Here is a 25,265-nt window from a genome sequence, read left to right on the forward strand (position 1 = left end):
CCTTCGCCACCAGTTCCCATACTCGTGCCCGAGCTGGCTGTCACTTCTGTCCCCCGCATCTGCCATCGGGAGCCTTGCGGTCCGTGGGAATCACCGGGAACGCTTACCCAGCCCCACGGCTGTGGTTCGGAGGCCTCGGCAGGCGTGGCTCCCCGGGGGCTGCTTTGCGCAGGTGGTTTGCAGATCGTAGCTGCCTATGCTTGGGGCTGTGCTGACAACTCTGCCACAGATGATCTCGTTCTGCTTGGCCCTGAGGTGGGGTTGCTATCTCTGGGGTTCTGCTGAGGTCACTTGTCATTTGCGGGGACTCCTGGGTCTTTCAAAGAGCCTCGTCTTTCTTCCTCTCCCTTTCCCTTTCTGCACCTGTGGATGGATGCCCTAGGAGCCACATTTCTTTTTCGGCCTACTCATAATCATTCTTCGAATGTCAATAAAAGCATTTAGTGCCTCGGTTTCATCCACGTGCAAAGCCCCAGTGCTGCCTGCATCTTTCGGTCCCATTCCCCACGCCCGTCTCTGGGGGCTTCACAAGGCCCTGGCTCCTAAGGCACAACCTGGCAGCCCATCAGTTTGGAAGCTGTGGGGTCTGCATTGTGCATCCGCACAATGGACAGATACAGTTTCGGAGAGGCCAGAGGTGGAAACATTGTTACAACAGAGAGAGGAAGTGATGCATCTCAGGGAATGGATCCTGAGCTGGCATGGGCTCTCAGGAGGGTCGCTGTAGTTTATGGACATCCCTCGTGTGTGTGTGTGTGTGTGTGTGAGAGAGAGAGAGAGACAGACAGAGAGAGAGAGAGAGAGAGAGAGAGGAGACAGAGAGAGAGAGAGAGGAGAGAGAGAGAATAGACTTCTGTAGGTGGAGTAATTTTTGTTAGGTGACTCACAAGGTAGCTAGAAAACCAGGTATATAGCCAGGTGCCTGTGGCTCACACATGTAATCTAGGTACACAGGGGACTGAGATCTGAGGATCTCAGATCAAAGCCAGCCCAGGCAGGAAGTCCATGAGACTCTTATCTCCAGTGAAACACCAAAAGCTGGAAGTGGAGCTGTGGCTCAAGTGGCAGAGCACTAGCCTTGAGCAAAGAAGCTCAAGGACAGGCCCCTGAGTTTAAGCCCCAGACCTGGTGCGCATGTGCTCTCTCTCTCTCTCTCTCTCTCTCTCTCTCTCTCTCTCTCTCTCTCTCTCTCTCTCACACACACACACACACACACACACACACACACACACACACACACAGAACCAGGAATATAAATTCGTCTTTTTAGAATGGGCTGGCATTGATCAATGGTGAGCTCATGAGCTGCTACCCACCTTTCCTCCCAGTGCTCCTCCACGCGGCGGTTAAGTTTTGTCTTCAGAGAGAAAGTCTCCAGGGACCTGAAGAATAGCAGCTGTCACTCACAGACTACGGGTGATAACCCCATTCTAGCTGTGTGGAAGAGCTTCATGGGGTTGGTTTTATGCACCTATTAGCAGGCCTTTAATAACTCTTTTGATCATCATTATTTGGAGACAAACAACTCCTTTGGTTTGAAAGCTGGTCAAAGGGGGGACATTTGTGAGGCCCTTAGAGGCAAGAAGGCCACAGACTGTCCTGTGTCGGCGTTGGGGAGGGCTTTCGGCATAGATCCAGAGCTGCGAAGGACAGCTCTCCTTCCTGAGCCAGGCTCGTCCCAGGGTAGGTATGGAGGTGGCTGCAGACTTTGAGGTTCAAGAATTTGGCGAGTGTAACTTGAGCATTTATTTTTCAAAAAGCCTTTGTACGAATAAAAATGGATTTTTCAAACTAAAGGCCCAGTGATGTACCACCTGCCTGCTCCCCTCCCTCCAGGAGCTCTGAGCTCACTGAATACTCAACAGATTTAGCTGGAGGAGGGGGTAGGAAAGAGACAGCTCCTACAACTCATCTGCCACTCCATCTAGCTCATCTCCCAAACGCCACCTTTTCAGACACCTGGTGGGGGAGGGGGGAGGTAGAGGGAGGGCCAGGTGAGGGACAGCAATTCTTAGAAGACTTGGTGAGACCAAGGGGGCCAGGAGCCAAGCCAAGGCAGGCCGGTGAGGATGCCAAAGGATGGGACCAGACCTGGTCGCTGGGAAGAAGCAAATGGGGAGTGACGGACGGACAGGATGATGGGGAGAGGGCAGGCTGGAAGGCGGCCGGTGGGAGGAAAGGCAGATGGGCCAAGAGGATGGTGCAGAGAGCATCTTCAAGGCCGATGTGCAGCGGAGGCCAAGGGCCAAGGGAGGAAGAGGAGGAAGCGTCCCCTGGCGCTCGGGTTCTCCCAGTCTGCCCTTCTCCCCTGGAGGAGCGAGCGCAGGCGGAGCAGCCCGCCGCCCGCGTGCCGGGGACGCTCCGTGTGGAAGCTGTCAAGCCCCAGCCCCTCTCAGAGGCTCGTTCTATTTTTACATTTTGCAGGATTGAAATTAAACAAATGACCCTGGGATGGCAGTTCTTTTTTTTTTTGAGATTTTTATCTAGAACACCCACACAGCCAGTGCTGGGTGGCTTGAATATTTTGCATAATATTCTATTTAATCAGCTAAGAAGGCTTCCTTGAGAAGACTGCCTGGCCAGCCCAGAGCCTGCGCTTCCGTGGCTGCCCTTAAAGAACAGTGTTGTGGATGGTGGGCCAGAGCCAGAAAGGAGCCTTGTCTGGCTCAGTTGGCAGGAAGAGTTCCACTGAAGTGATTCCAAGAAGCTTAGCATTTCCTCCTCCTCCTCCTTGGCCTCTCTCTCCTCTCTCTGTCTCTCTCTCTTTCTTCCCCCCTCTCTCCCTCCCCCCACCCCCTTCTCTCCCTTCTTCCAGCCTTGGAATCATTTTGGAGATCTCATTGGTGGACAGAAGGACTCTCATTGGCCGGAGCTGACCTGTAGGGAAGCCGAATCCCAGTCCTCTCCATTTCATGGGCCCGGTTCGTTGATCTGGCTGGCAGCTCATCCCTGCTGGTGCAACAGTGCTTCGGTAGCAAACGGAATGAGACTGTTGTACAAGCACAAAGTAGATGATATATAATTGGCTTAGATATGGGCTTACTCCCTGAAGTCCTCGTAGATCTAGCTGTAGTGAAATTCACACCCTCCTGTGTAGAACCAACAATGCCTGTTTCAGGGTGTGCGGGGAGGGGGTTGTTATCAGGCAGGGTTGATTGGGTCGATGTAAAAAATGTAAGATTCTTCATAAGGCTTATCATTCCTATGCACATTCATGTTTCATAGGATATTTATGGCTCCATTTTCTTATCTTTTGAAGGCTTATACAGTTCTCCCTCTACTACTTTTAAAATGCGGTTTTGCCTGGTGTGGTATCTAGATGAGAGAGTGATGAAGCCTGCTGTTGAGTCAGTTCTGACTTCAAAGGGGCAATGGATGGGACAGTTTGACTCAGAAAGGAACGCTTCTTCCTGCCGCATCACCTTGTAGGGGCTGAGATTTCCCTTTAGAAGTAAACGGGTCTGTGCCTCTGAGTCAGGGAGCAATTAGAAGATTGACAGGGGCCATGTGGACATGCCGTCGGATGAAGAACTAACATGACAGTCCACACCGGGGAAGGCAGAAGCCAGTCTCTCTGCCTCCTTTAACCAGGCAGGCATGTTGCTGTTTTCTTCGTATTCCTTCTTTTTAAAATTATTTATTTGCCAGTCCTTGGGCTTGAAATCAGAGCCTGGGTGCCATCGCTGAGCCCCTTTGTGCCCAAGGCTGGGTAGCATTCTACCACTTGAGCCCGAGCGCACGTCGGGCTTTTTCTGAGAAGTTTATTGGAGATAAGAGTCTCATGGACTTTCCTGCCCAGGCTTACTGTGAGCTGAGCTTCTCATATCTCAGCTTCTTGAGTAGCTAGGACCACAGGCGTGGGCCACCGGTGCCTGGCTTGGCATTCTTTCTTCTTGGCTATCTAGTTCTTGCCGTTGTATCTGGCATGGCTCGGGAAACCAAGCAAGTTCTTCTTAATGCATCTGGGGACAAAGGGGAAACGATAAACCCAGGCCTCGACTTGCATTACTACTGACAAGTCAGAGTACAGCCTCCTGGTTGGGACGCCTTCCCCTCCATGTCAAGGTCTCTCGGCTCAGAGGGTCTATGAGCCACCAGGAAGAACGTGGCCGTCTGTGGCCCCGCCTTGCCAGACCATGCATCTTCCTCAGACATTTACCCGTGAACCTGGGCCACTTCCTGCTGGTCTTTGTCAAGATATATTTGTGAATGTATTCTTCAGCTCCATTTTCTTTTCTTATTTTTTTCCCCCCAACAGCTTCTATAGCTCTTCCCTGAACAAAAGCTCCTCCAAACCTTTCAGTTTTATGGTTTCATCCTACGCCAAATGTTTCTTGTCTAAAATGCTTGGGACCACAGTAGATCAGATTTAGTTTTCCATTTAATATTTTCATTTTCGTAATGCGGTATCTTGATGATAATCCAAGTTAAACAGGAAATTCATATTTTTTTTTGTGCCCGTATTCAGGTATGATAACGATTTTATACAGTATTCTAAATGCACCTGTATTTGACTGTGACCTGCCATGGGAAGTCAGACTTAGAGCCTTCCACTTAGGACATCATGTTAGTGCTAAGAAAGTGTGGATTTCAGATTGAGGGTGCTCAGTCTATACTGCTGAATTGTCACTTGTCTCATGAGTTGTCCGTGGCAGAAATCTTATGCAGAATAAATGATTGTTATTCATATTTTAAAGTCACAGAAACTAAGGCACTGAGACAAGATGTGCATAAGCAGCGGGAATGCTTATGGGGCCGAAAGCCAATGTCCCGGTTTTAAATACGTTGATTTCCCTACCTTATACTTTCCTTGCAGCTTGCCACTTTCACTTTTCCTTGTCATCCTTTCTCACCGTTCATCATTAAATATTTCTCTGTATCTACAGGGAGAGTCACAGAGCTCTTCCTTATACTTGATACACAAAGGGGTTGCCTAAAATATGAATCCATATGCAAATCTAACTTACAGCATTTAGAGTGGAGAGAAAGACTATCCATTTCCTTGAGGCCCAGTGCCCCCCTTTTCTTTTTTTTCCCCCATGTAGGGCATTTATTCATAGGAAGCCACAGCATTTTTGTTTTCTTCCTCATCAAAGACCACAGATTGCTTTTGAGTGTGTTATAAACAGGAGAGCCATTCTTTGGAACCCATGCTCTGAGCACACCCCACTTTTAAAGTTTTACTTTATTTTGTGTCGATACTGGGGCTTCTACTCAGGACTTCTTGCTCTCGCTTGGCTTTTTCACTCGTGGCTGGAGCTCTACCACTTGAGCCACAGCTCCGTTTCTGGCTTTTTGGTGGCTAAAGGATGGAGAGAAGAGTCTTCTAGACTTGCCTGCCCTGTTGGCCTTAAACTGGGATCTTCAGCTCTCAGCTTCCTGAGTAGCTAGGATTACAGATGTGAACTATCAGCACCCATTTGACAATGCTCCTATTCAATAAAGGTGTTGTCATGTGAATCACTGCCAAGGAGCCTTGACACTTAAATCACAGAAGGGATTTATAGTTTATAGTCTTGCTACTTAAAAAATCTTCCTTAATTTTTTTTCAATTATCCTTATTTGTGAATCCTGGTCCCATATAGCTGAACAGTGGTTAAATCAAGTTCTTTATTCTTTCTTTCTTTTTTTGGCCAGTCCTGTGGCTTGAACTCAGGGCCTGGGCACTGCCCTGAGCTTCTTTTGCTCAAGGCTAGCACTCTATCACTTGAACCACAGTGCCACTTCTGCCTTTTTCTGTTTATGTGGTGTTGAGGAATCGAACCCAGGGCTTCATGCATGGTAGGCAAGCACTCTACCGCTAAACCACTTCCCAGCCCACTTCAAGTTCTGTAATGCAAAGGAATTGTAGCACAATTTAAGGGAGACCAGCACTTCCAAGAGAGTACATGCAGGTCCCTTGGAATTCAAGCTTCTGTACGCCTGAGGTCTTTCTTCATCTTGGCTGAGGCCATTCCCTCCATTGAGCTCAGTTGGCAACAAGCAATAGAGAATGTTGATTCCAGGGCTTGGCCCATCCCTCCCCTTCATATGCCACCCCCATATGCACAAGCTTCCTACTATTTGTCTGAGAAAGCCCAAACCCAGGTAAAGAAGACTGTGCTGGTGGCTTTATTTAGCAGCGAGACCAACCCAAGCTCAATGATTAATTTTGGCTTGTCAAAAAGCAGGAATGAATTAGTGGGGTTATTTTCTTAGAGCGCTGGTTTAACAGCTGATGAGGCTGGAGAATAAGTCAACCTAAGTTAAAAATAATTTTACCTATTCCTTTTCTTTCTCCACAAATTTGGTATTTCTTAGGACACCCATGTGCCATAGACCTGCATGCAGTGTGCGAGGGCTGAGTTTTGACTCTTCTGTTTGAGGTCTGCTAGCTCTTAGCAACAGTCAAATTAAAACAGAAGCGGTTCAGCCTTTTAGCTACCTCCTGTACCGGCATCGGAATGGTGGGACTGGGATCAAGTTTGAGCAGTTGGTCTTGGGAGAGAACAAAAGGTATCACAAACGAGCCTGAGACAGGAGGAGAATACAGACATTCACACTTTTTATGGGCTTTGTTCCTGTGGGAGCAAAGGACAGAAACAAGTTAATGGATAGGAATCGAGTGTTTTCAGAGCACCGGGGAAGTGCTCTTATCGTCTTTTCTTCTTTTGTACTGGAGTACTTATCTCTGGCCAATTGTGCACAGGATGTAATGTGTCCTTACTCCAAGCTTTTTCTGCTCTAAGCTTATGCCTGTCATTTTTCTTTATTACTGCATCCTCCTGTTTTTCAACAAATATTTATTAAACAAGAAGTGAGGTCTGTATTAGAAATACAGAGTTGAAGAAGACACAGTTCTTTCTTCAGAGAGCTCATGATCTACAATAAAGGAGATAAATATGAGCCAAAGCCTCATGGGTATGACACTAAAGGAGTGTAACTGTCTCAGAACACCAAACCCAGAGCAGTGAGCAGAATAGGCTAGGTGAGTCTGGGAAGGCTCTTTGGGAAGAGGTGACGTTCGAGCTGGGTTCTGGAAGGTAAGCAGGTGTGTGCCAGGTAGCAGAGCATATGCTGTCATCATCTTGGTGTGTTCGTGCGCTGTTAGTCTGCCCTGAGAGGGGCCAGCAGCCTGGAGCAATGAATTTGAGTGAGACAGTAAAAGGTCTTGTTGTACCGCTTGTATTGAACTGATGACACAGGCATTATTTTCCATCGAGAGGGAAATATTATTATTATTATTATTATTATTTGGGGAGCCAACACTGATAGCAATGTGGAGAGTGAGTCCAAAGTCAAGGTCAGACTCCAGATGCTCCAGGTGCTCGCACTTGGGTCGGTGGGGTTTGGATTCTGGAAAGAGGGGTTGAGCCGCTGCACACTAGTGGCTCACACCTGCAATCCCAGATACTTAGGCGGCTGAGATCGGAGGATCACGGTTTGCAGTCAGTTCAGGGATAAGCCCCCCAAGATTCTTATCTCAATTAGCCAGCAAAAAGCTGAAAACGGAGGTGTGGCTCAAGTGGTAGAGTGTCAGCCTTGAGGGGAAAAAAAATAAGCAAGAGTGTGAGGCCCTGAGTTCAAGCCTCAGTGCTGGCAGCACAAACAAACAAACGTACAAGCATTCCAGATAGATATGAGAGCAAGTTTAAGGGAAAGTCCTCAAAATTTGGCAGAAGCTGAGCAAAGGAAGAGGCAGATCGACCAACACACTAATGTCCTACTTACCGTTGCTGTGCTGGGTCAATGGCCAGTGTTCAAATCATAGAGAACCAAAAGAAGGAGGAGGAAGAGGAGGAGGAGGAGGAGGAGGAGGAGGAGGAAGAGGAAGAGGAGGAGGAAGAGGAGGAGGAAGAAGAGGAGAGAGAGAGGAAGGAAGTTCGGAAGGTAAGGTGATAAGAGCAAGCTGTGAGCAAAGCGAGGATGAAAAAGGCATTGTATGGGAGCTGATTTGTAAACTTGCAATTAGAGTTTCGGTGAAGTTGTCGCAAAAGAGGAAAGGAAGAAAAGAGTAGTATTAGCTAGAGCTGGGGAACTGAATAGAGACTCGGGGGTCACCACCGTTTAGACTTTAATTAAAGGAAGGCGAAGGCATTGTGATTTACATAAGGAAAAATGAAAATATTTTCCAAAGAGAAGAATCACAAGACTGTGTTTACCCAAAGGCCAAACAGGCAGGTAGAAATGGGGAAATTGGAGACACAGGATAGAGAAGAGACAATCAAGGGACTAGGGCTCTTGGGAACGCAGAGGACAATAGAATCCAGCAAACAAAAACGTCTCTGGAGAGCTAAATGTGCAGAGGAAAGAGCAAAAGAGAACCAATATTTACAGCTTGTCAAAATTGTGCTATGTAGCTTTACATTGATTGATTTAATTTTCACTCAAGTTCTACAAGGGAAGAGAAGAAGCCCCCCCCCCCACCTTTTCTTTTTCAAAATGTGGGAAGATATTCTGGTGAATTCTGCTTTTAGAAGTTGGAGCTAGAAGGCCATGGGGGTCACCTCAGGACACAGCTTTCATTTTCTATTTCTTCTGGGGAGAAGAGGGAAGTAATCTTTTGGAGAGTAAAAGTACGGAGGGAGAGAGGGATTTACAAGAGAACGGAAACCTTTTGAAGAGTCAGAATTGTTGGGTGAGAGTTGCTTTCCACACTGTGTGAACCCCTGTTGGAGTTGAGAGGCCCATTTTTGGCATCCCGGGCACGGGAAGCGTGGTTGTGGCCAGGAGCAGGGTGGAAGGGCATGGCGCTGGGGGCGCTGGGAAGATGGGTGTGCTCAGGAGGCATTGAGGCAGCTGGTGAGAGGCTGTCAGACTGGCTCCAGGGAAACAAAGCGAGACCCTGGGGATGAAGGTGGAGAATGAGAGAGACTGGAGACCCACACAGGGCACAGAATGGGAGTTTTCAGTCCATCAGAGATCTTGCAAATACTTTAAGACTGGGTTGACACCTACAGATAAATGCTCTGCCCCTCAACACCCAGACATAAGGTTGCCTAGCAACCAACCACCTTAACAGACATTTACTGTATTTGCATGATCAGGGGTTGCTTATTAGCCTGGAACCGATGGCTCACACCTGTAATCATTCAGGTGGCTGAGATCTGAGGATTGTGGTTCAAAGTCAGCCTGGGCAAAAGAGTTCCCATAAGACTTATCTCCAATTAACCACTCAAAAAAAAAAAGCCTGGAAGTCACGCTGTGGCTCAAGTGGTAGAGTGCTAGCCTTGCGCACAAAGAGGCTCAGGGGCAGCACCTAGGCCCTGAGTTCAAGCCCCACCACCACCACCACCACCACCAACAGCAACAAGTTGTTGGTTGTTGAATGGGAGGTTGTTTTTAAAGGCTGTGTGGGTCAATGTTGGCTCCGCCCCGCGCGCATCGCGCTGCTTGGCGAAAGGCCTGTGTGGAGTCAGGACTGTATGCTGGCGGGAGTCTCAGAGCCCACCTCGCCATTTTAGGATGATGGATGGGGAGAGAGACTGGTTAATTGGTATTTTGAAGAGTTTCTAGAACATGTAGTTCCAAGCTTTTTCCACCTGTAGATTTTTTTGGAGGCCCAAGCCACAGAATTCTTTTTGTTCCTGGGTTGTATTATTTTTATTTTATCTTATGTCATAATACTTAAATTTGTCGCTCCCAGAGAACAGTTGCTATGTCTCATATCACGCAATGTTAAGTTCACAAAGCGGATTTTCTAGGCCATTCCCCACACCTCCGTCCAGCCGAGGAAGATAATGGTTTCCCTTTTCATCCAGCCTGGTGTGCGGTGCGGGGTGAGTCACCCCTCAGTCGTGTGCTCTTTTATAGACATTGCCACCAGAAGCCAGCCGGCGTATGAGCAACTGCTAGGGCAGACAAAGCTCTTCCTGTCGTCCGGTGAGCGGCCCTCGCAGGTGCAAGTCCCACCTGTCTGACCTGGGCTGTGCTTCCTGTCCATCCTTACCCTGATCCACCCCAGGCCCCGCCCCCGGCTCCACCCTGAGCCCAGCTGTTTGCTAGGTCTTTATAACGGTAGCTTGGTGCCACTTCAAGTCTCTGTCGTACATACAATTAGTGGAAGAAAACCGGCCTCTACATATTTGCGACCCATTGGTGTCATCCAAAAGGTTTTATAGATGCAGCGGGGGGGGGGGGGGTGCAGTTGTTAAACCTTACACGTGTTTTTGTTTCCGATGCTCCTACTGGAGCTTGAACTCAGGGCCTTACACTCTTGCTTAGCTTTATCACTCAAGGCTGGTGGCTCTACCACCAGAGCCACACTTAGACTTCCAGATAAGAGTCTCAGGAATTTGTCTGCCTGAGGTTGGCTTTGAACCACCATCCTCCTGGGTTGTAAGGATTACAGATGTGAGCCCCAGGCCGGCCTCTCCAGCTGTGCTTTATCTGCCTGACCATTTGTTCACAGAGCACTGGAGCAGGGCTTTAAAATGTCCTTTCTGTGTCAATCTGTTATCTTTCCTTGTGGGTGGTTCTGGTTTCTTCCACTGTTTTCACAGGAGGACTAAATGTGATTACCCAGGCTTACAATTGAGATGTCAAACCCAGTTACCCAGGAAGCAGTCTTGTAGAGGGTCACATGACTCCCTCATTGCTTGCCTTACAGCAGACTCTGGACAAGAAATACTAGAAGTTTGACTCTTGGTGGCCCTTTGTGATTATTGCTCTGTATGTCTCTGGTTATTTAGGAGCCCAGAATTGCCTTGTTTAACCTTTTATAGATGAAGAAATTGAGGCCGAGAAACAAGAAGTCGCTTACTGGAGTCTGTCTGGGAATCAGCTTGGGCCTGACACAGGATTTCATGCTGTCCATGAAGGTCTGTTTGTGAGGTAGTGGAGGCCGCCATTCCCACTGGGGTGACTGCCTGGGCACCAAGTAAAATACTCTGGTCCTCAGATTGTCCTGTATGGATACTCTGTGTGTGTGTGTGTGTGCGTGCATGCACGCACACATGCGTGGTTGTGTGCACGTGCACTGGTACTAGAGCTTGAACTCAGGGCCTGGCCACTGTCCCTTAGCTTTTTTACTCAAGGCAGGAGCTCTACTACTTGAACCATGCCACCAGCATTCTCCTGACTATTTTTTCAAATCACATTTCTCTCTGTTAAGTGCCAGCTGCTTGTGTTGAGCACTGAGATCGTTATCTCTCACCTAGCAGAATGGTTAGACTCATGTGGCGCAGACATGGGCCTTGCCTGGTCTAACAGCAGGGCGATTTGAGGGCTTAGGTGAATCCTAACAGTGTGGGCCCCAGCGGGTTGCAAGTTGTTCAGGAGTGGCAGAGCGCCCGTGATGTGCCCAGTGGAGTCATCTGAGTCAGTGCTTATCCAGCCCCGGCTTCCCTCCCCTAAAGTGAGGCCTCTCCAAGTTGCTGTGTGGGGCCTCGTTGGTCAGGTCGATGGGACACAGGCTGGCTGGTACAGAAATGGCCCTGAAGCACCTGTCCCTAATGCCGGGCGTCTTGTCCCCACCCCAGGAATAAAATATGCATAGGAAGAAGGGGATAGCCTTCCTAGGTACATCTCTTCCATAATAGGGGGGCAGATGGCTTGCCTGTGGACAAGGACGTGTATGCCAAGCAATGAAGCTGCTTGTAAGCGAACTAAGGAAATCTTCATGACCTGCTGTCTCTCCCTTCATAAAACATCAATTCATAAATTGCATTATGGAACGCTCAATGAAATCACACAGTCTCCTTTTGCCAGAGTTCAAAGAGATGCCCCTACAAGTTTAGCTGTGTGGAATGGGGACGGTCGTTCCGGACACAGGTTTCTTATTGGCTGGCTGTTTTGCCTGGGATTTGCTCTCCAGGGAGAGCCATGGACCCATCCATGTTAATAGCTTTACTGAGTAGTTTCCCAGCTGCGCTGGTGGGGAAGGCCAATGCCTTGTGGTGGGTGTTCCCATGTATCGTGCTGGTATCGCTGCTTTGACTATTCTTGGGGCCTGTTCCAATGCTACTAACTGCTTCCAAAATGTTATACATGACATGTTTATAGTCTGGATTGTCTCTCTGTTATCTGTGCTATTGGTTTGGTCTGTCCTGAAATAACTCATCAAGTAATTTTGTGTTTTGTCTATCCAGTTTTCCCCCTGCCTCAATCAAACTGAGTCCAGCTTTCCTTCCAAGCTAGGCCATTTTGCTATGGCGTCTTGGAGACAAAATGGTAATACGAAACAATCACTACTCTACTACTTACAGCCCTCTGTCTCTCACCCTATGCCAAGGTCCCTGTTCAACCTTTAACAGAAACCACAGCCCAGCGCTTCAAGGAGCCACATCTCAAACAACAGGGACCATTAAGGCCCAGCGATTTCTAACCACAGATTTACTATCTTTGGAATAAAAGCCGGGGAAGAGTCTAGCTGACATCTCTTGCGGGAAGGGCAAGTTAAAAACAGCCTCTACACCCTTGAGATCACCGGCCCGCAGACCTCACAGCCTGCAAGTTGTATTTTCCTCACAGGCTGCTGGTGTACCTGGGTACGTTTGGTTAACCTACTTCAAAGCATACGCCGCCGCACTCCTTTGGTTTCTAGATCAGCCGCACTGTCTGGGCTACGGTGCTCTGGGCTGCGTGCTTGGGGCCTGAGGCAGCAGACGTGGGAGAAGTCCTAGCAATGAGCTCCACTACGGCATTATCAGAGCTCCCTTGCCGGGTTGCCGTCACTCACAGAGGATAGGATAGCATCCGTCCTCCCCAGTGGCCCATGGAGCAAATAGCCACGGTGTCCATAAAAGATCCATTTGACCTTGGCATTGAACTAAGTCTAACCTGCCCGAGGAATCAACTTCATCATGATCGTTTTGGTCATTAACAACACTTGCCTTGTGGCAAACACCTCACTGAGAAACAGTACATTCGGGTTCTCACTTAATTCCCAGCACGAGCAATCAGTGTTAGTGACTTCCCAATTCAGCGCATCGGTGTATAAATGCAATGCGTCTTTATCCACGGAGCCTCTTCCGTCACTCTCCCCCAGCTCACTTTATTTTTTTTTTTTGACAAGGTCTCGTCTGTGGCCCAATCTCCAGAGTGCTGGGATTACAGGCATGCATGGTCATGCGCAGACCCGCTGTTCTCTATTCCTTTGATATTCTGATGATAATTGGTTGAGTAGATCTTTAAAAATTGTGTGGTTCCGGGGCTGGGAATATGACCTAGTGGCAAGAGCGCTTGCCTCCTATACATGAAGCCCTGGGTTCGATTCCTCAGCACCACATATACAGAAAACGGCCAGAAGTGGTGCTGTGGCTCAAGTGGCAGAGTGCTAGCCTTGAGCAAAAAGAAGCCAGGGACAGTGCTCAGGCCCTGAGTCCAAGGCCCAGGACTGGCACAAAAAAAAAATTTTGTGGTTCCGTTGGCACTGATATCATCTCTGCTCTCAATCTGCCCCCTCTCCTTACACTTTGTTTCAAATCATCCTTCTCCCCTCGGCCACTGGGAGGTGGCTGTGTGGGAATGGTTATCAATTAGCTTGCCCTCACACAGGTGAGTTTGCTCTTGACAATGTTTTAAAGAAACTTCCATCTATTGGGCTGTTTTTCTCCAGCTTTATGTGACGTGGGAATTTTCAGTTACTGAAGCTTTTCTCTGATCAAAACAAAAGAAGAAGGGTAAATAGATATTTGACACGGAGATCCATTCACCGGGGAATAGACGTGTATGTGTGTGTGTGCGTGTGTGCACACACATGTGCACGCCTGTGAACACATTTATTTCCATTGTTATGCACTGGGGTAGCGCCTAGGTGTGTACGTGAGCGTACAAATACGGGCCCTTTTATGAGAGAAAGACCCCCTGTAGGGAAGAAATCAGACCTTAAGTGGACCCACGATCCCTGACACGGTTTGTGCACAGGTAGAGGCGTGTTCGGGAGTTCGGGTCACGCAGAAGAGGAGCTTACAACCCTGTCTGGAGTAGGGGGAAACTTTCTTACAGGAGATGATGCCCCGTGTTCATCGTTTGAAGGACAGGCAGGGAAGGAAGGGGAGGGGAGAGCATCCCAGGGAGAGAAAACAAAGACACGGGGAAAGGACAGAAAGTGCTCTTTGGGAATACTAGCAACGGAAGTCAAGGGATGGAGTGAAGGGGTAGGAGCTTGTGCGGGCACCCCAGAGGTGTATCTTTGATCAGAACCAAGGTCCCTGGAATTGGAGCTATCGAGGAATTTAAACAGGGTGATAAAAAACCATGTCTATCTACTCTGCTTACAAATGAATGATTCAAGAGAGTGATTCACTTACGAGTGTCTTTGGTTCCAACTTACTGACTACCCAACCAGCAGAAGCTCAAGCAACGGAGAGGGGCCTTTTCATGTCATTCCTCCAGGAAACATGGCTTCAGGCCTGGTTCAGGCGGCAGACAGTGCAGTCAGAGGAGGGCTTTGTTTGTGTTTCCAATCCCCCTTGCTCACTGCCTTTGACCCTGACCCTGGGGCTGTGGTTTTGAGGCTCCATGAAGGCCAGTACTGCTCAGGGATCTTCTTGCCTGCCATTTTTCAAGAACAGCCAGAAGCTTCCTAGTATAATTTCCTTTATGTCTTCTTGGCCAGCGCTGGGAAGAGCCATTGTGGGTTGCAAAGGAAGCTGGAACAAAATATTCTTTCTGGTTCTCATTGCAAGAGAAGGCAAGGAGAAAGAGAACATGAAATGAGGGTTGAGTTAGCGGACCAATAGCAGGTGCCAGAGAAGTCTCTCTGTATGGGAGGCTGGGAGATTGGACTGCTTCCTGATAAATAACATCCTGTTCCAGGAAGTCAAGAGAGCAGAGGACGATCAAACACAGTAAACAAGTCTCTTGACTATCACTCGACACAGGGGCAGGAGAGAAAGAACCCTGGGTCTTGGGTACCATTAGCACAGGGAGCGGTCTGGGTACCACGAGGGCCTTCTTCTTAAAGAACTGCTAGGTCACCGGCGCATCCTCGGATTGCCTTGCTAGGCTTCAGTGATTATTTATTCCAGTGCTGGAATGGTTCATGAGGCCGCTGGAGAAGTAGATGGGGTTTAGGTGGTAACAGAAGAGTGAGAGCCATGTTACTCCACAAGTAGCATATGTTCTATACGAAACAATTGAAAAATAGTGTAAGAGACTATGGGGGAAAGTGCTTGAGATTTGAGACCGGTTGAATAGCAACAACCTAGCCATGGGCTACAAATCACCTGTGAAGTGGGTTTTAGTGGCTGGATGTCTAATGTCACTGTGCTAGCTCTTCTGTGCTTTGCAGAGTTGCCTGGCTCGATCTGGGTCTACATACATCCTCCACAGGTGCACATGCATTTGCTGGCACATTCTCTATTGTCTCTTCTATTCCCTGGCCAACAAGTCAGAAGGAAAGACAGCAGCATTTCCACATCAATATTACTGATTTATTTCTAAATTTGGAAGAAAGGAAAACAGGGTGAAAGTCAGCATTGAAAGAATGCTTCTAGGAGATAAACCATTATCCCAATTCTACCCTCTTAATGTAACTACATAATCTCTGCTAGATGACAAAGAATTCTCTTACTCGCGTGCTTCTAATCAGATGGCATGTACAATTTTGTATCCTGATTTATTTACCAGAATAGAACTCATAAAATATATCTTAATAAGAACACACATACTACCTCTTTTTTATTGCTAATATAAATTCCTCTGGGTAGACTATAAATAGATACAGGACCAGGAAGGCCTTGAGTCCTGCTGTTGTTAATGAGTATGTCCTGATGTAGACACTGAGAAATAGCTTGGCAAGACTTGAGAAGAACTTGAAGGGGATATGGACCAGTTGAGTCCCATTTGTCCCTAAGACAGTCATCCTAAATGACAAGGCAGTTCCTCACTTGTCAACACGGGCATCGTTCTCTCTCTCTTTTTTCATTTCTATTTGCCCAGATCTTGCCTTTGTGTCTGGCTCAGGCCAAGGAGTTGGGACTTTGTTGGGATGGTAGGTAGGACTTGAATCATCAGGTCCTTTCAGTGTGAGTCCTTTCCTCCCACAGGACCGTGTGCGGATCGCTACTCATCCTGTGTTCCTTTGTCCCAAGTTGGTGTCTTAGAATTGCCATGGGATTTGGGATACTCAATAGCTGTTACTTGACTAAGTCAGACTCACAAAAAGCACACAGAGTCCTACCTACAGCTAATCAGCATTATCTTTCTCCCTCCCGTCCATTCCTCCCTTCCTGAACTATTCACAAAAGTATCCACTGTGACAAGCAAAACACCACTCCCTTCAAACACTCTGGGGCTCCGCTCCAGAATTCCTCTTACAGTTTTACCAGTATGTCCGCGAACCACGCTGTTACATTTCCCTGATGCTGACTTGGCTGGGGATGTGCCTCCTTGTCTGTTCACCTTGCACTGGGGTGATACCTGCTATCACAACCCAGACATGAGTGTCTGAAAGCATACACAGCCAAAGTATTCCCCAAACGTCTCTCCCTCGTGTGAACCAGTCAGCCTCTAGTGTGTTGAGACGCTCTGGGTACAATGAGATGTCCCAGGTAGATAAAGCGTAGGCACCGAGAGAGCAGGTTGTGTGCTGGGGGCAGGAGAAAGGAAATGCTCTCTGGAGGGACCAGTCCAGAGTTTTAGAGATGACATCTCAGCAGGAAGGCCATCAAGGAAGAGAAGTGAAATGAATTCCAGCAGATAGAATCATGGGGAGGGGGTGGGGTGGTAGTGGTGGAGATATTGCTTGTTTTTTGGGCTGGGGGTTTTTTGGGCTGCTGCTGCTGTCTTTTGTCCTTTGAGGGTGAGGAGAGGGGGCTCCAGAAATGGAGGGAGAAAGGGTGAGCAAATGCAGCCATGGTATTCCATAGGCACTGTGTGGAAAGGAACTTTGTAACTTGTGGGCAGGGATGCGGAGAGTGAAGGAAGGAACGACATTGTCCAAAAACAAATGTACTTATGAAATGACAACCCATCTGTATAACAGCTTAAAAATAACAATAAGATCTTATTTTTGAGAGAAAGAGAGAAGGGGACTGTGTTATAACAGGAAGTTGGAGCCAGGCCTAGGGGACCTCTTAAGCCCAGACAGGAGGCCAGGAAGGGAGCCATTAAGACAATGGGTGGCTTGTCATAGCTTTGACGATGCACCTGCAGAGACAAAGGGACAAATCTGTGGACATGCTTTCTGCCCTGTGCTTCCAAGTCACATCCAGAACAGCAGGAGATGGTATAGTTCTCTGTTACTCGCTGTATGGAAGGCCTTGAACTAGGAATCCCAAGAGAAAGCCCCAAGAAAGGTCTGTGAAAGATACCGAGCTTGAACAAAGCGGATTGCCTTCCAAGACTACGGGTGTCCAGCAGGAGGTAGGCAGCCGTGTGTGAGATGGCCGTTCCCTGTGTGTCCCCATATGTTTTAGCCTGAGAGCAGAAGCGTGCTTAGCATATAGCCAGCATGCAGTATTCAGTCTGTGCTCCCTCCACCCTTCGAGTCGATGCACTTCTATTACAACATACAAGACCAAGGGCCCATGGGCTGTAGTGGTCAGAGCACTAGACTTGGTCATTGTTCTTAGAGTGTGTGTGTGTGTGTGTGTGTGTGTGTGTGTGTGTGTGTGTGCACGTGTGCGTGTGCGTGCGTGCTGCTCCTGGGCCTTGAACCCAGGGCCCGGGCACGATCTCTGAGCTTTGTTTTGCTCAGAGCGTGGCCACAATACCACTTCCAGCTTTTTGCTGGTTCATTGGAGCCCAGAGTCTCATAGATCTCCCCGCCTGCGCTAGCTTCAAACCTTGACCCACAGACCTCAGCCTCCTGAATTGCTAGGGTTACGGGCTCCCAGCTAAGCTTTAGCCTTCAGCAGGACCTCCATGAGGATAATCTCAATGAGACTGGAGCATATGGGGGGAGGGTAAGGAAAATTATGTATTTAATTACTATCAGTCACATGCCCCTCTGTGGTTACAGCAGAGACCAAAGCTATCGGGGTCTGGTGTTTGCAACTCACCAGTAAAGCAGGAAAACGTGATGAGATGCTGTAAGCATTCAGTGGCATGCAGAAAGATGACAGCCAGGCAGCGGCGTTGGAGGGCAAGCCACATGACCTTGGTTCTATCAGCTCTAAGAACATCTGTGTATGTCCCAGAGCGAGGGAGTGGTAGAGATTTATCATCAAAACACAGCGGGCACAAAGCCACTGGGCTCAGTCTCTTCCTTCTTCGTTCCTTCTTCAAAGGCGCCTCACGTACCCCAGTCTCAGTGAGGGTTGTGGGTGGGTGGTGAAGGATCTGTTCTGTGTTTGTCATAGGAGGAACAAAGGAAGATGTAGACAAGGATTGGGAAGGGCAAAAGAGAGGTCCCGGGCAGGACCTCAGGTTAAGAGATGGAATTAGGGAAAGGTAGCTTAGGAATTTCTCCCAAACACACATTGACTAAAGCACACAGCATTTGCGAGGCTAGAAGCAGACACAGGAAACAGGTCTATAGTAAACAGGTCTATCGTATCACTGACTTGGAAGAGACCCAGTGAGCCATGAGGTCTAACCTCATGTGATTATTTAACTTGCATTTGCAGCCTTCCAGAGAGGCCAGCCACTGGGTTCAAGGACAGCTCAGGCTACTGCTTGGAAAAGCCAGAAGTGGCGCTGTGGCTCAAGTGGTAGAGTGCCAACCTTGAGCAAAAGAGCTCAGGGACAGTGCCCAGGTCCTGAGTTCAAACCCTACAACTGATAAAAGGAAACACACACACAGGGGCTAGGAATGTGGCTTAGTGGTAGAGCGCTTGCCTAGCGTGCATGAAGCCCTGGGTTCGATTCCTCAGCACCACGTAAACAGAAAAAGCCAGAAGTGGCACTGTGGCTCAAGTGGTAGGGTGCTAGCCTTGAGCAAAAGACGCTCCGAGACAGTGCCAAGGCCCTGAGTTCAAGCCCCCGGATGGGCAACAAAAACAAAAATACACACACACACACACACACACACACACACACACACACTTCCGTTATCTGGCTTTAATTCTGCCCTGAGTTATATAGGGTTAGTTCCATTTTCCTTTTCTTACTTTCTTCTTTCAAACTATTTAAGTCACTATCATGTCCTTATGGCTCCCAAATGGTACACTTGTCTCCTCATTCTTCCTAAAAGTATGTTGTTGGTAGTGTTGGCGTTGGCGTTGGCATTGGTGTTGGTTGTAGGGCTTGGACCCAGGGTCTGGGTGCTGTTCCTGAGCCTCTCTTGGCTCAAGGCTAGTGCTCGACCACTGGAGCCACAGCGCCACTTCTAGTTTTCTAGTGTTAATTGGAGATAAGAGTCTCTCAGAGACTTTTCTTCCTGGCTGGCTTTGAACCAGGCTGGCGATCGTCAGATCTCAGCCTCCGGAGTAGGTAGAATTATAGGCATCAGCCACTGACACCTGGCCTTAAAACTACTTTTTAAGTTGGAATCTGCACTCCAGTTTGACTGTTCCTTAGAAGTCCTTTGTGTGTTTGGTGACCCACGAAAGTGCTGCCCTCAGAACTGAGTGGTCGGAATAGCAGCTAGACTGTGGATCTGTTTTCAGATATTGGGTATGGAGGGAACCCAAGAACAATTTAGATGTCAATGCCGCTCCATTGCTCCGTTGACATGTACTGAGCTAAATTTGAGTAACGTCAATCAGTTTGAGCCACACCTCTATTTCTGGCTTTTTGGTGGTTAGTTGTGGGCAACCTATCCTAATATACAGCCATTCTTGCCTACCTCCTTTGGTCCCGTTCACGAGGATATGAAGATTCTTCTGGATGCTTTGATAACATCTAAGATGCACTGTAGTTAGAAGTTTGTTCATCTGTTATTGCAGTCTCGTGATTGCTTTAACAAAAAGGCAGCAAGATTCATTTTCCATTACTGGGGTTCGCTAAAACTCTACTGGCTGCTATTGTGAAGTGCTCTGGCTTTCTGAATGTTCCGTAATACCATGGTGTAAAATAACAGTTTGGGAATTCGGCTAGGGATCCATTTCATGCACAGTGGCCTGTCATTTGTAGAATCTTTCTTTTCTTCTCATTTTTTAGAAAATTGGGGTGGTTGCCCACTTTCAGTTTTACATAACCCTTATTCTTCACAATCAAACACACATATACACACACGCGCACACAACCACACGAAAGGGGACCACGCATGAAGGAATGGCAGAACGACTTCATGAGTGTTCAGGAGGAAGCGTGGAACGGGCGTCCGAGGCTGAGGAATGAGGAGGAGATCTGCAAGGTTTCCTGTGGAATCAGGGAAGACTTTTTTCTTTTCTTTTCTTCTTTTCTTTTTGTCAGTCCTGGGGCTTGAACTCAGGGCCTGGGCACTGTCCCTGCACTTCTTTTCCTTAAGGGTAGCACTGTACCAGTTGAGCCACGGCACCTCTTCTGGCTTTTTCTGTTTATGTGGTGCTGGGGAATCGAACCCAGAGCTTCATCCATGGTAGGCAAAGCACTCTACCGCTAGGCCACCTTCCCAGCCCAGGGAAGACGCTTGTAAATTACAATGCCTGCATTAGTCAGCTTCCCCTTACTGTGATAAATGCCTGAGATGATCAAGTTATTATAGAGAGAGAAGGGTTTCGAGGTCTCAGTCCATGGTCAGTTGACCACTTTGCGTTGGGGCTGTGTTGAAGCAGAGTTTCATGGTAGAGCACGTGACAGAGCAAAGCTGCTCAGCTCATGGCTAAGGTGACAAGAGGGTCCTTCCGACGCTGGACTGGAGGGCCTTCTTAAAGGGCCACCTCCTCAAGGCCTACTGACTCCCAATAGCTCCCAGGTGAGGACCCAGCCTCTAACACAAGGCCCTTTGAAGGACGTTCCAAGCCAACATGTAGCAACGTCTGCACTACAGCACCCACCTCAGGGCCATGGCCTAGTGGAAGCCATGGGTGTCTGTAGTTGAGAGGAATAGATAGTCATGCACTGTACCCTTAAGACAAAAACTGTGGAAACTCCGTGATGAAAAAAGAATCAGAACTTAACATAAAAGCAGGATCAGTATGCCACAATTTTTTGTATGGTATAATTTTCTCAATTACAACTTTACTGAGCAGCAATTCAGAGGCCATGCAATTCACCCACTGAAAGTGTAGACTTGGTTTTTTACCATATTACAAAGGTTGTGTAACCATTACCGCAATCATTTTCATCTTCCTCATGGAAGTCTTCACTACTCTCATAATTTCCCCACATCCCACAACCTCCCCAGCCCTAGGCCATCACCAGTCTGTGCTCTGTTTCAAGGGATTTGTTTAATTTGTACATTTACTGTGTGTGTGTGTGTGTGTGTGTGTGTGTGTGTGTGTGTGTGTTGTCAAGACTAGGCCATATTGGGATGTATGATTCAACACACACGCGCGCACACACACACACACACACACACACGGTTGAACGATATCCCATTGTAGGTTACTTACCTAGTTGTCTGTTGAGGAACATTTGAGTTATTTCCACTTTGGGGTTCTTGTGGATGATGCTAGTGTGAATACAGATTTTTGGGTGGATATGTTTTCACTTCTCTTGGCAATACCTGGAGTGGAATTTCTGGATTCTATGATAACTATAGATAACTATGATAACTAGATCTCTTGGAAAGTTGCTATACTCTTTCTCTAAAGTGGCTGCACTATTTTATGTTCTACCAGCCATGTGTGGGGATTCTGATTCCACCAGCAATATGTTTCACCCTATATATCCTAAAAACCACTTGATACCCCTCCTCTCTCTGTCTAGATATGTATCCATATATCTATATCTATACAAATACATATACAGTGTACATACATACATATACAGTAGGGGTATCAAGTGTTTTTTTATTTGTATTTCCCTGATAATGGTATCAACTATGCACCCATGTGCTTATTGGACATCTGTATGTCTTCTTTGGAGAAATGATCCTTCACCTATTTAAATGTTATTGGTCTTGTTATTACAGAGTTGTGGTTCTATTTTTGCTGCTGCTGATTCCTTCCCTTCTCCTTTCTTTTTCCTTTTCCCTTTCCCTTTCCTTCCTCTTCCCTTCCCTTGGTCCGAGACCTTGTCCAGTGCACCGCGGTGTCTTGCATGTCCCTGCGCCTCCTACTCCTGTGACTGAAGTCAGCTTGCTGCCCACAAGTCCTTTCTCCTTCCCGATCGTCCCTCATTTTCCCCATGTGAGTTCCTCCCTCCTTCTCTGCTCGCCTTCCCTGGAGAACATTCATACCTACTTCAGATGCTTCTTATTTTTAATGTTTTCCTCCTCCTCTAGATAGAATGTGTGAGGTTTCCATGGGAACCCTGGCCGGAGGTATGGGACTCAAACACGGGGTGAGATGTATGAGCTTTGCTCATTTTTGAGGCTCTAGGCATGCCCCGCTCACTCCTCTCCCATCTCCCTCTCCAGTCCTTCCCTGGGCAGCTCCCAGATGGCTTTTGGGAGCCCCAGAACCTGTGACCTGCCTGGAGGCTGGTGACAATGGTAGTGAGAACTGCGCGTTGGGAGGAACCTGCTGCCGGCCATTTCCTCTGGGCGCCACCGATGCTGTTTGGCAGGAAAAGGGCAGCGCCTTCTTGCTGCCCACCCAAGTTTCCCCGTTGTGTCACGAAGAGCACCCTGGTTAGGAAACTTGCATCCCAAGGCAGAGAGGGACAGGCGTGCTGCGATCATCGTGCTGGCTCCTCGTCCCCTAGCCCCCCGTGGTCGGAGTCTGTGGAAGGGGCGGGTTTTTGAGAAGGATGTGTTTAGGTAGTTCCTTAGTGGTCAGCGACCTTCCAAAGTCGAAAGGGCAAATCCAGTGGGTACCGGTGGTTCATGCCTGTAAGACTAGCTACTCCAGAGGCTGAGATCTGAGGAGCATGGTTTGAAGCCAGCCGGGACAGGAAAGTCTGTAAGAGTCTCATCTCCAATAAACTACTCAGAAAAAGGCAGAAGTGGTGCTGTGGCTCAAGTGGTAAAGTGCTAGCCTTGAGCAAAAGAAGCTCAGGGACAGACAGTGCTCAGGCCCTGAGTTCAAGTCCCAGAACTGGCAAATCCAGGGCTGGATGGATGTGCGAGCTGAGGTCTACGATAGGGCTCTTCCTTGGTGTCAGACACCCCTTGCCAGGTGAGAGCTCTCCTCTTACTCCTTTGACTGCCTCAGAGACTCAGGCCTAAGCTTTGATCAGGGCTGAGGTTTTAAAGGGAAGCGACCACAGGCTCCGGCGAGAGGCGGCGACCGGGCTGGTTTCCCACGGCCAGGACGCGGGCGTGGCGTGGAGCGGGGTGAACGTTGGCAGGAGCCCCCACTGCCCGTAGTGTGGGACTCGGAGCCACGGCACAGAGGCGGCCTCTTCCGGGCCTCGCCTTGCGCTGCCAGGACCAAGTCTGTGTCAGAAACCACACATTCCAAGTAAAACTTGGGTTGTTTCACCTTCCGAGAACACCTGAAGGCCACCGACGGGAAAGCTCAGAGCCCTTGGCAGAGGGGAGGGAGAAGAGCACACGGAGCAGTCGTTCTGAGGGCATTCATTGCTCTCACTACTCTTCTGAAAGGCAAATTAACGTTTTAAATTAGGTTACTACCACCGTGTGAGTTGTAACGGAAAGATTGCTAGCCTCCCTTTCAAGACCAGAAACGCAGAGCGCTTCAAACGCCCGACCTTCAGCTTTGAACTTTGAACTTGTGACTTCAGATCTGTCACATTTCTTTCTTCTTTTGAACCTGGATCAGTCAAATCCAGGACTTAGTTCTTTGGGGGATGTTAGAGGAGCTGAGAATATTAACATTGAGGTCGATGATTCGATATCATTGATCCTTAAAATATTTTGGTTATGTCATTTACACGGGTAATGAACCAAACGATCGGCTTAGAACTCTTTTATGCTGTTTCCCGAGGCCCATGCAACCAATGCCCCCTCTGACCTGACCCAACCAGAAGCCTGACGTCAACCAAGTGACTGGTGCTGCTCCTGAGAGCAGCTTCCCGCATCTCAGAGCGGGAGGAGCCGCCTGGTACGCCAGGCTTTGCATCCGCCCCAGCCACGCGCAGAGTACCTGACGCGTACTCGAACTGGTCGTGTTACCTGGGATTCGATGACAAGACACGGAGAAGTCACGTTTTGAGAGGTCAGATCAGGAATTTGTACGAGAAAGCCAGTGACTGCACCAGAGTCGTGTCCCAAAGAACCTGCAGCCTCGAGGCTAGCCCAGAGCTTTTTATTTGCTGCTGTTGGTTGTGAGGCTTGAACTCAGGGTGCGGGCGCGGTCCCTGAGCTCTTTTGCTCAGAGCTAGCGCTCTACCACGTTGAGCCACGGTGCCACTTTCGGTTTTTGCGTGGTTAATTGGAGAGAAGGGCCTCATTGGGACTATTGTCAGGTTCAGGGAAAGGAGACCTCCACGTGGTTCATGCAGAAAGGAGTTTATTGGAGGGAGCAAACTGCCGGCCCACACAAGATGGAGGTGTGCAGAGAGAGGGGAGAAGAGGGGAAGAGAAGGAGAGGGCGGCGGGCCTTATGGTTGAGTTGGATTATACAGGGAAAGTTGGGGAGGCAGTGTGACCACAGCAGATGCGGAAGTGATCTGAGACCCTGGGGATGGGCTTGCCGTCTATCGGAGGTGTGACTGGGGTGGTTCAGGAAGTGAGCTTGGGACAGAAGGAAGCGACCTCAGCCTGGGGTCTTTGGCTGACAGCCAGGTGATTACCGGTTTCAAGCAGGTGTCTTCTGGTTAGGCTACCTGCTGTCTTTCACAAAGAGGAAGGGGAAGGGGCTGTTCTCCTGAGCAGACCTTACAACTATTATCTCCAATTAACTACCCCAAAAAGCAGGACGTGGGTCTGTGGCTCAAGCAGTAGAGCTCTCCTCTTGAGCACAGAAAGCTTAGGGACAGCGGGCCTTTCTTCTCCAGCCCTGGCTTCTACACTCGCGGACCTTCCTGAGTTTCCATAGGTCTCCCTCGGTGTCCGTCCAGCCCGCTTCGGCCCCTCCGTTCCCTTCTCTTTTCCTTCTCATGTATGCAATGGTTATTTATCCCACCATGTCCTCTTGCTGTTCCTACAGTCGGGCTTAGGAGAGCAGGGGCTTTTCAGTCTTGTTTACTCTCCAGTCCTTCCATGAATCCCACGGCCCCAGCGCCGGTCTAGAGTAAGTGCCCGGCCACACGATGGAGAATGGATTCAGCGGAGCGTCTTTGGCAGGGGTGCTTGGTGCTTGGGCTCCTCTCCAGGCGGGAGGCTGAGGAGGACACAGAGGGCCTGGGCTGCTCTCCGCGGAGCTGCTGCCCGCCGCATGCTGCTGTTTCACGAGTCTGTCTCCATGAGGAATGGCTCTGGTACGACTGTCCCCAGGAGGTCTTCAGAAAAGGCTCATCTGGCGCAG

The 25,265-nt window shown here is 48.7% G+C and overlaps 1 long non-coding RNA gene and 1 other non-coding gene across 2 annotated transcripts in view; one reads left to right on the plus strand and one right to left on the minus strand.

Annotated features, from left to right (window-relative positions):
* Window positions 1-5,037: 5,037 nt before the first annotated feature.
* On the minus strand, window positions 5,038-5,168 carry LOC125349808. Its single transcript, XR_007210612.1, has one exon. It is a non-coding gene; the product is annotated as a small nucleolar RNA SNORA11 (small nucleolar RNA).
* Window positions 5,169-17,497: 12,329 nt separating this feature from the next.
* LOC125349676 overlaps window positions 17,498-25,265 on the plus strand; it is a 22,467-nt gene continuing 14,699 nt past the window's right edge. Inside the window, exon 1 of the long non-coding RNA XR_007210556.1 lies at window positions 17,498-17,525. This is a non-coding gene — a long non-coding RNA (uncharacterized LOC125349676). The remainder of the gene's footprint in view (window positions 17,526-25,265) is intronic.

Source organism: Perognathus longimembris, chromosome 3 (assembly GCF_023159225.1).
Source record: "Perognathus longimembris pacificus isolate PPM17 chromosome 3, ASM2315922v1, whole genome shotgun sequence".
Taxonomy (NCBI): domain Eukaryota; kingdom Metazoa; phylum Chordata; class Mammalia; order Rodentia; family Heteromyidae; genus Perognathus; species Perognathus longimembris.